The sequence below is a fragment of the Oryctolagus cuniculus genome, chromosome 11 (genome assembly GCF_051225735.1).
Source record: "Oryctolagus cuniculus isolate XC-2025 breed Fujian yellow rabbit chromosome 11, ASM5122573v1, whole genome shotgun sequence".
NCBI lineage: Eukaryota > Metazoa > Chordata > Mammalia > Lagomorpha > Leporidae > Oryctolagus > Oryctolagus cuniculus.
Genome location: NC_142877.1, coordinates 38518381 through 38528162, shown reverse-complemented (window position 1 = coordinate 38528162; position 9782 = coordinate 38518381). Strand labels below are relative to the sequence as shown.

At 40.9% G+C, this 9782-nt stretch overlaps 1 protein-coding gene across 12 annotated transcripts in view; it reads left to right on the top strand.

The window, feature by feature from the left end:
- Nucleotides 1–1996: 1996 nt before the first annotated feature.
- The window catches only part of TASP1 (taspase 1), a 361007-nt gene continuing 353221 nt past the window's right edge, over nt 1997–9782 (top strand). For 11 of the 12 annotated variants that reach the window (XR_016215997.1, XR_011380008.2, XR_011380009.2 and 8 more), the window contains exon 1: nt 1997–2133. The gene's annotated coding sequence lies outside the window, so the exon portion shown is untranslated. The remainder of the gene's footprint in view (nt 2134–9782) is intronic. The other variant, XM_089307340.1, reaches the window with a different exon arrangement.

Below are 9782 nucleotides of genomic sequence, written 5' to 3'. Positions count from 1 at the left end.
CATTTTACAAATGTAGAAATGGAATCACAGAAAGATTAAGTAAATTGTTTAAGGTGACACAGTTGGTAAGTGACAAGACTGACTATGAACCTTGATTCTCATGGATCCAGAATCCTTGGTCTTAAGCTTTCCACTACTACTGTTTATATTTTGTTGACTTGAGCATTAACCACTGCTTTTATTTTTTATTATTTAAACCACTTAATTTAACATAAGTTCCTACATTCCTTTTCAAATCTAAAATCATTTTCCTATTTATTTTCCTTATTTATCAACTTTGAAGACTATTATGACTAAAATGTTTTTTAACTCTTTTTTTTGACAGGCAGAGTTAGACAGTGAGTGAGAGAGAAAGAAAGAGAGAGAGAGGGAGAGAAAGGTGTTCCTTTTTCTGTTGGTTCACCCCCCAAATGGCTGCCACGGCTGGCACACTGCGCTGATCAGAAGCCAGGAGCCAGGTGCTTCCTCCTGGTCTCCCATGCGGGTGCAGGGCCCAAACACTTGGGCCATCCTCCACTGCCCTCCCGGGCCACAGCAGAGAGCTGGCCTGGAAAAGGAGCAACGGGGACAGAATCCAGTGCCCCAACTGGGACTAGAACCCGGGGTACCAGTGCCACAGGTGGAGGATTAGCCTAGTGAGCCGCATTGCCGGCCAACTAAAATGTTTTTTAAAGATGTGTGTTTATCTGAAAGGGAGAGGAAAGGAAAGAGGAAGAGGGGGAGAGGGAAGAAGAGGGGGAAGGAGGAAAAGGGGGGAGGGGAGGGGTTGGGGAAAGGGAAAGGGTTTTCTACCTGCTGGTTTACTCCCCAAATGGCTGCAACAGCCAGGGCTGGCCAGGCTGAAGCTAGGAGCCTGGAACACCATCTGGGTTTCCCGGGTGGGTGGCAGGGACCCAAGCAATTGGACCATGTCCCACTGCTTTTCCAGTTTTGAGTTTTTGAAGGCCTGAAAGTTTGTTGCATTGTTCTCTTATGAGGAGCTCAGTGTATCACTCTTCCTACTTCATCTCTACAACCAGGGGAAGGAGAAAGTCATGTAGCTCAGTAGCTCTCAAATTTTAGGTGCATTAGAATCACCTGGAGGGCTTGTTAAACTGGCTTGTTGCGTCTCAAACCCAAAGTTTCTGATTTATTTAGTTGCATCTGATGAAGGACCTAAGTATTTGCATTTTTAGTACAAACTTAGATAAAGCTGATGGTCTGGAGACCACATTTCGAGAAGTCCTGTCTGAACATCCTTAATCTGAAAATTCGAAATCTGAAATGGTCCAAAATCTGAAGCTCTTTGAAAGCCAACATGACATCACAAATGGAAAATTCAACACCATGAAACTTCGTTTCATTCACAAAGTTATTTTGAAAATTGTATAACATCACCTCCAAGCTACACATATGAAACATAAGTGCATTTTGTGTTTAGAGCAGGATTCCAAAGTATCTCATTATGTATTTCAAAATAATCCAAAATCTCAAATCCGAAACACTTTTGCCTCAAGCATTTCAGATAAGGGATACTCAACTTGTGTTGCTCTACTTTCAGTCTTTGCCGCCCTAGAACAGGTTACATCATAAACATTTCATGCTAATGGTTACAAGGAAACATTACAGAGATTACACAAATGTTCCCAGGTCTTGATCTTAGATCCTAGACAGTAAAAGTAAGGCTACTCCTTTACTCCTGCCTAGTGCAAGCGTGGCCCCCACCTACCACACGCAATCCAGACAGAATTTACAGGGAGGCTCTAAGAATTGTGTGAAACTGGGCTCTTAAACAAAACTTCAATTAATCATAGCCAGCTTAATTTATTTCATAGCACACCGACAGTGGACCAACCGCTCCGATTAGAAAGTCATGTTCTGCAGCCTAATTAAGGAGCAGGGTCCATGGAAAGATAAGTAATGGCACCTGCAAAGCTCAGGACTTAGCCCGAGGCGGCGTTAGCACCGCACCTCTGGGGCCAGGTGAGCAACTAGGGAGCAAGGGCGGAGTCGGAGTAGCGCGTGGGCGTGCGCTTCCGGTCACGTGTTCGACATGCACGGCCAATGGAAGGGCGTAGCGTCATCCCCGCTTCCTCACCCTGGCAACGAGCGGGTGACTACTTCCGGTGCAGTGAGGGCTCGGGGCTGGAGCTGGTGAGTGTCTCTCTTTCTCACGCTGTCCGTGCGGCTGCTGCCGCCTTGCTTGGGTGTGGGTCCCGTAGGCTCGCTGGGACTTGCTCTCTGGGGCCAGGAGGGGACAGCGCGCTGGAAGCCCTTGCCCGGGGCGGGGCTGGAGTCGGGGGCCTGGGATGTCTCTTGTCTCGGTCTCGCGTGGGGCCAGCGTCAGACCTTAACCCACCCCAGTCTCCGGTTTGGCGGCCTCTTCGCTTCTGCGGAGTCGCGGGGAAGGACTGTCTGGGAGTTCTCAGAGCCCTCACCAGCCTTGCAGTCCGGGGCTCACAGAGATCCGAAAGTGTGTACCCTTAGCCTTGGGTGGCGGGTTGGCGGCAAGGCAGCCCCGTGTAGTGTAATAGAGGTCCGGTTAGAATCCTGTGGGACCTGAGTGTCTACTGCCCTGGCACAGGAGGAGTAAAGCACCGAGAAGATGGAGCAGCTGGCGAGGAGGGCGAAAAGCAGGAACTGGAGGTGCCCAGGCAATAAAGGGCATCGTGTTTCCGGAAGGAGGGAGCTCAACCTGACTTGCTTCTGTAGGGGAGGGGAAAGAAAGGTATATTGGGGACCCTGTGACTGAGATCGTTGAATAATAAGCTAAGGAATTTTTGCTCATACACTTGGGAATTGGATAATTTCCCTTTTTGTTTGTTGTAAATAAAGCTTTTCTCCACCACTTAAAAAAGCAGTGGATATTAAAGAATAACTGGAAATGCAGGCATACTTAAGAGATTATCTGTGGTTCTACGAACCCATCATTTGTTCTGATTTTGTATGAACGTTAGTCTGTGATTATAGTATAATATACGGTTGTAACTGAAAAACATAATTTGTGTACATTGCATCTATCGCATGGCTAGATTGTCAGTTTTTTGATATATATTTCACATGCCATACAATTAATCCTTTTAAGTTGTAAAATGCACTGGTTTTTAATATAGTCACGAAGTTGTATGTTCATCATTGCTGTTTAATTCCTGAACATTTTAATCACCCCCTCCCCCACCAAAAAATTCTGTGCTTACAGTGGTCACTCTCCATTAGATTCTCCTCTTCTTGCCCACCTCTTCCACCCAGGCCTTGCAGTCAGTACGGTGGATTTTCCTGTTTTGGACATGCCATGTAGGTGGAATCATAAAATGTGGCCCCTTGTGTCTAGCTTCTTTCAGGTAGCACAGTGCTTTCAAGGTTCATCCGTGTCTATCAGTATTTCATTATTGTTTTATGGATGGTTGGTGTTCCATTGCATGAATGGAAATGTACCACCTATTTTGCTTGTCCACCATCAGTTGATGGATGTCTGGCTTGTTTTCACCTTTTGGCTTTTTCTCACAGTTTCAGAAACATCCTTGTGTAAATTTTTGTGTGGAAAAACATTTTGAGTTAGTATGGGTCTATACCTAGAAATGGGGTCACCGGGTCATGGTGGAATCTTTGTTGAACTTTTTTGAGGTATTGCTGAGTGTTTTTGATAGTGGCTGTACCAGATTACCTTCCTTTCAGTACATTAGAGTAGTTTGTATTCTCTGGTTCTTGCTAATACTTTTATTTTCTGTCATAAACATCTTGGTGTCTGAAGTGGTGGCTCGTTGTACTTCTGATATGCATTTCTGTGATGACTAACCATGTTAAACATCTTTTCATGTGCTATTTCTTTTGTGTGTCTTTGGAGAACTGTCTATTCCTTTGCTCTTTTTTAAGTTCTCTTATTTTGAAGTTGTATGAGTTTTTTTCTGTAATCTGGACACAAGGCCCTTATTACATACATGATTTGCAGTATTTTCTCCCATTTTGTGAGTTGTCTTTTCGCTTTCTTGAATGATGTCTTTTAAAAACAAAAGTTTAAAATTTTGGTTAAGTTCAACTTACCAATTTTTTTCCCTTTGGTTGCTTTGTGCCTTTTGTGTTATATCTAGAAACCATTGTCAAATCCAGAGTCACTGAGATTAATCTCAATATTTTGTTTTATAGTATTAACTCATTATAAGAGGTTTTTGACCTACTTAATTTTTATATCATTCTTTTGCATGAGGATATCCAATTTTCTCAGCACCATTTGTGGAAGAGTGTCCTTTTCTTACTGAATGGCACTGGCTTCCTTGTTGAAAAGCGATTTACCAATAGTTACCATTTTCTTAACCATTTCTCTGTGTTGGACATGTAGGTTGCTCCTAAATTTTTTATTATTCTAAATTATCTTGTGTTAAACATAGCATGGAAGGCTTAAAATATTTTCTGTCTTTAAAGTTATTTTGGTAGAAAGCATTCTTGGAAGTGGATTACTGGATCAAAATTGCTGGATCAAAGATGAACTTATGTATGTTCTGGAGGTCATTTAATGATGCACTAAACCTTCAGTGTCATGGTGATAAAAGAAATAAAAAGTTTTATTCATCAGTTGAAATAGTTTACAGGTGAATTTCTGTAAAAGGCTTGCTGTAAGATGGATTCCGTGACTTCCTTCATCCTTCAACTGGTTCTGAAAGAGTGAGCAAACCTAGAGCAAAAAAACCTCAACACTGTAGTAACAGGATATGTGGACATTTCCTAAGTGGTAGAAAAAAAAAAATAGTGTCATCACATGCAGTAGGAAAATAAGAGAGACATGAGATCAGGATTTAGATCCTTAAATTAGTTCCATACAAGTCCCTGAGAGGTAAAAACAGTGTTCTATCCTGAGTCTTTATCCTGGCCTTGATAATCAAGGTTTAATTTATATTCATATTGGTCTCAGAGATGACATTCTTAAATTGTTTTTAGTAGATATTATTGAGTAAAAAAAGGTTTATTAGAAAATCCAGTTTCCCATGTCCTTGTCACTGTCTTCTAGTTCTCCTTGGAGGATCCTTGGTACTGTTACCTTGTATCTGTGTAAACTAGTCTACACCTGGAATATCTCAGGAAAGATGGTATATGCAAAATGATACATTTTAAGGCTCTGGATACTTATAAACAGATTTCTTTTCAAAATGGTTACATCAGCTTATGATGCCAGGACAGTGCTAGTGAGGTAAATTTCCTTTATGATTTTAATTCTTCAACATTCTTTCTTTAATGTTGGATTTTCAGTTTATATTTACTCTTATATCTTGTTTGCTTATGCCTTTTGGCATAGTATTTTTAGTTGGAGTTGTCCTTTATGATATTTGTTTTGGCAGCCTTTTGTAGGTGGTTGCTTTACTGTAACCTGTATTTGGGGAGGAAAGTTAAAGTGCTTTTTGTAGAATTTATGCTGAGAGGTATATCGGTATATAGAACAAGAGTCAATGAAAAGAAAATTAAATGCTTTAGGGAGAAATCTAATTGATTTGGCAACTTGGGTGCATTCCAAAATGACTTCAAAGTGGTTTGGAAAAGGGTAATGCTATTAAGAAAAATGAGTAATTTGAGATGGAGAAGATGAGCTTATTTTGGGTTTGCCAAGAAGACATTTCTTTCTTTTTTTTTTTTTTTTTTTTTAAGATTAATTTATTTAGTTGAAGGACTGAGTTAGGGAGAGAGAGAAAGAGAGATGGATCTACCTGCTGGTTTACTCTCCAAATGACTGCAATGGCCGGAACAGGGCCAGGTCCAAGCCAAGACCCTGTAACTCTGTTCTGGTCTGCCACATGTGTGGCTGGGGCCCAAGTGTTTGAGCCATTCTCTGCTGCGTTCCCTGGCATATTAGCAGGAAGCTGGATCAGAAGTGGAGCAGCCGGAACTTGAACTGGCACCCATATGTGATGCTGATGTTGCTGGTGGCAGCTTAGCCTGCTGTGTCACAACTCTGGCCCCTCTGGATATTTCATATAAATGAAATACTGTAATATGTGGCCTTTTGTGTGTAGCTTTCATCGTTTCCAGTGTTCACTCATGCCATAGCATGTATCAGCACTTCATTCCTTTCTGTGTTCCACTGTACAAATACACCACATTTTGTTCTCCATTGTCAGTGATGGCCATTTCCACCTTTAGGCTTTTTTTTTTCTTATTTGGTAAATATCTGTGTAAAAGTTTGTGTGGGAAAATATGTTTTTAGTTCTTTTGGGTATTTTCTTAATAGTTAGGAGTTGCAAGTTCTTATGATTACTCTGTGATTAACTTTTTGAAGAACTATTGCAGATGATAGACAAGTTGATAGTATTTAGAAATAATCACAATGATTTTAATATCACTACAGGTAGGAAACTACAAAATGTCCACATTCAGATCATTATTTGGAAATAAAGGCATTATAAAAGTGACCCATAGAATTGTTTTTATTCTAAAAAATGTTACATGTGTAACATGAAATGTACATCTTCTTTCATTGGAATTTTTTTTGTGTTGAGTTACCTTAAAACTTAGCTCAAGTGTTAAGACATTTTTCTTGAGCATCAAAGTATGCTTTATCCATTTTGAATGATTTGTAATGATGACAAATTTGATAAAATATGAAAACATAACAGAAATAAATTTTTACACAATTATTTGAAATAGACTCAGACATGTGCGCGCACACACACACACACACACAGACAGAGGAGTCCATTTGCTGCTCTACTCCCCAGATACCTTCAACAGTTGGGCCTGGGCAGGTGAATACAGGAGCCAGGAGCTCAATCTGGGTCTCTTGTGTGGGTGGCAGGGACCAAGTATTTGAGCCATCACCTGCTGCCTTCCCATGTGTATTAGAAGTTGGAATCAGAAGCAGGCTTCAACCCAGTCACTCTCATGCAATGTCTTTTATTTATTTATTTTTTTTTAAGATTTATTTATTTTATTCAAAAGAGTTACAAAGAGAGGGAGATACAGAGACTGAAAGATTTTCCATCTGCTGACTCATTCCCCAAATAGCTTGCAACAGCTGGAGCTAGGCTGATCCAAAGCCAGGAGCTTTGGGGTCTCCCACGTGGGTGTAGGGGCCCAAGCATTTGGGTCGTCCTTTGCTGCCCTCCCAGGCCATTAACAGGGAGCTGTATTGGAAGTGGAGTAGCTGGAACTCAAATTGGTACCCATATGGGAAGCCAGCACTGCTTAGCCTCATATGCATGGCACTGGTCCTTCCATGCAGTGGTGTAACCATAGACCAAATGCCTACCCTCATTGCAGTGATTTTTGATGTTAACCTACAGTCGTGATTTTTTTTTCACTCCCTAATCTTAACTGTAGAGAGAAAATACTGTATTTTATCCATTCCCCCCCTCCAAGTTTGGATTGTCAGTAGTTTGCTGCCTGAAGTTCAAGATCCAGAAACACAAAACCAGAAAACTAGAAAGGACCCTTTGGTCAGTATTTGTGATTGGCTGTGTGTGTTTTTTTTTTTTTCCTGACAGGCAGATTTTAGACAGTGAGAGACAGAGAAAGGTCTTCTTCCGTTGGTTCACCCCTCAAATGGCTGCTATGGCCGGCGCGCTGCGCTGATCTGAAGCCAGGAGCCAGGTGCTTCCTCCTGGTCTCCCATGCGGGTGTAGGGCCCAAGCACCTGGACCATCCTCCACTGCCTTCCTGGGCCACAGTGGAGAGCTGGACTGGAATAGGAGCAACCGGGACAGAACCGGTGCCCCAGCTGGGACTAGAACCTGGAATACTGGTGCTGCAGGTGGAGGATTAGCCGAGTGAGCCACAGCGCTGGCTGTGTTTTTTTTGTGTTCCTTCTCTTGATGGGATGCATGTTCAGAAGCTTCAAAAATGTGACAATACCCTGCTTACTGCAATTTGTGAGATTTCCTAGGCTTGTTGTTCTTGAGCTTGTTAACTAGTGTTTCCATTAAAGAAAGAGAAAATGAAAGTAGCTTTTAAAAATAATATGTTCTGCGGGCCATCAAAGAAAGAGGTACCTTTCTCTGAAGGGAGGCGAGAACTTCCACTTTGACTATGACCTTGCCTAAATAAGATCAGAGTCGGTGAACTCAAGGCTTCCATAGCCTTGGCAACTCATGACAAGAGCCTAGGGTGATTAGTGACGCCATAAACAAGAGTGTCAATTTGTTAAGTCAACAACAGGAGTCACTGTGCACTTACTCCTCATGTAGGATCTCTGTCCTTAATGTGCTGTACATTGTGATTTAATGCTATAACTAGTACTCAAACAGTATTTTACACTTTGTGTTTCTTTGTGAGTGTAAACTGTTGAAATCTTTACTTAATATATGCTAAATTGATCTTCTGTATATAAAGATAATTGAAAATGAATCTTGATGTGAATGGAATGGGAGAGGGAGCCGGAGAGGGAAGGGTTGTGGTGACAGGGAAGTTATGGGGGTGGGGGGAAGCCATTGTAATCCAAAAGTTGTACTTTGGAAATTTATATTCATTAAATAAAAGTTAAAAAAAAAAGAGGCTTCCAGGAACCTGAACTAATTGAAAATACCTTTAAAAAAAAGAATATGTTCTGATGATTCAAAATAAAAATATGAAAGCATGAACAGTGAAATTTTGTTTGCACCCTGGTTCATTAGTACTCCCTATCTCCTTCTGGTAAGCATTACTGTTTTATTTTTTGATAGATCCTTCCAGATGTATACTGTATATTTAGCTCTCCTTATACTATATATTTATATTTATCTCTGTTCTCCTCTCCTTCCAATGTGATTCTGTATATACTTCTATACCTTTCCTTTAAAATTTTTTAATTTTCGTTAATTATTTCGGTGCTTTTTTGTTTTAAAGGTTTATTTATTTATTTGAAATGTAGAGTTTCAGACAGGGGGAGGGGGGGGGAGGGAGAGAGGGAAGGAGGGGTGTTCTGTCTATTGGTTCATTCCCCAAATGGCTTCAATGGCTGGAGCTAGGCTAATCTGAAGCCAGGAGCCAGGACTCAGGAGCTTCTTCAGGGTCTCCCACGTGCACGCAGGGGCCCAAGCACTTGGGCCATCTTCCACTGCCTTCCATGGCCATTATCGAAGAGCTGGAACTGAAAAAGAGCAACTGGAATGCTAACCAGTGTCCATGTGGGATGCTGGCACCACAGGCAGAGGCTAAGCCTACTATGCCACAGCACCAGCCCCCTGTGCCTTTTTATTTTACTTCCTAAATATCTTTGAGATTATTAAAAATATCTGTGTATCATGAGCTTTCTCTTTCTTTCCAGTGGCGGCTTTTATTTTTAACCACTTCCATGAAGACATACTGCTGACCCATATCTTAATTTTGGGTGATTTTTGCCAAATTGTCTTTATTTAGGTGTACCACTGTATATTGCTGGTAGCTATTTAGAACTGCTGTTTCTCTGTGTCCTCAAAACACGTTGTCTGTATTTTTGATGTTTGTCAATCTAAGTTAAAAAGTGGTATTTGAATGTAATTTTATTTTGTATCTTTCTTTTGAATGAATTTAGCATCCTTTCTGTATAATCAATTATATAATTTTTTTTTCTGTAAACTGAGATCTATCCATCTTACCTGTTTTGTTGTCTTTTCACCATTTGTTGGAACTTTATTTATTAAATAATACAGACATCTAATGTGTTCTGAGTTATAAAGTCATGTTGGGGTGGAAGTAACTTCATTTCTGATAGAATTAAACATTTTTGGGAGTTGGGAGCCAGAAATGCATATTGAACAGTCTATCTAATTGAGTTCTTTCCAGCACAGCTTTGGAGCCAACATTTTTGGAGGGATTTGTTGAAATGATAAGTGTTGATAGCTAATTATATTTCAGATAGTGTCTGA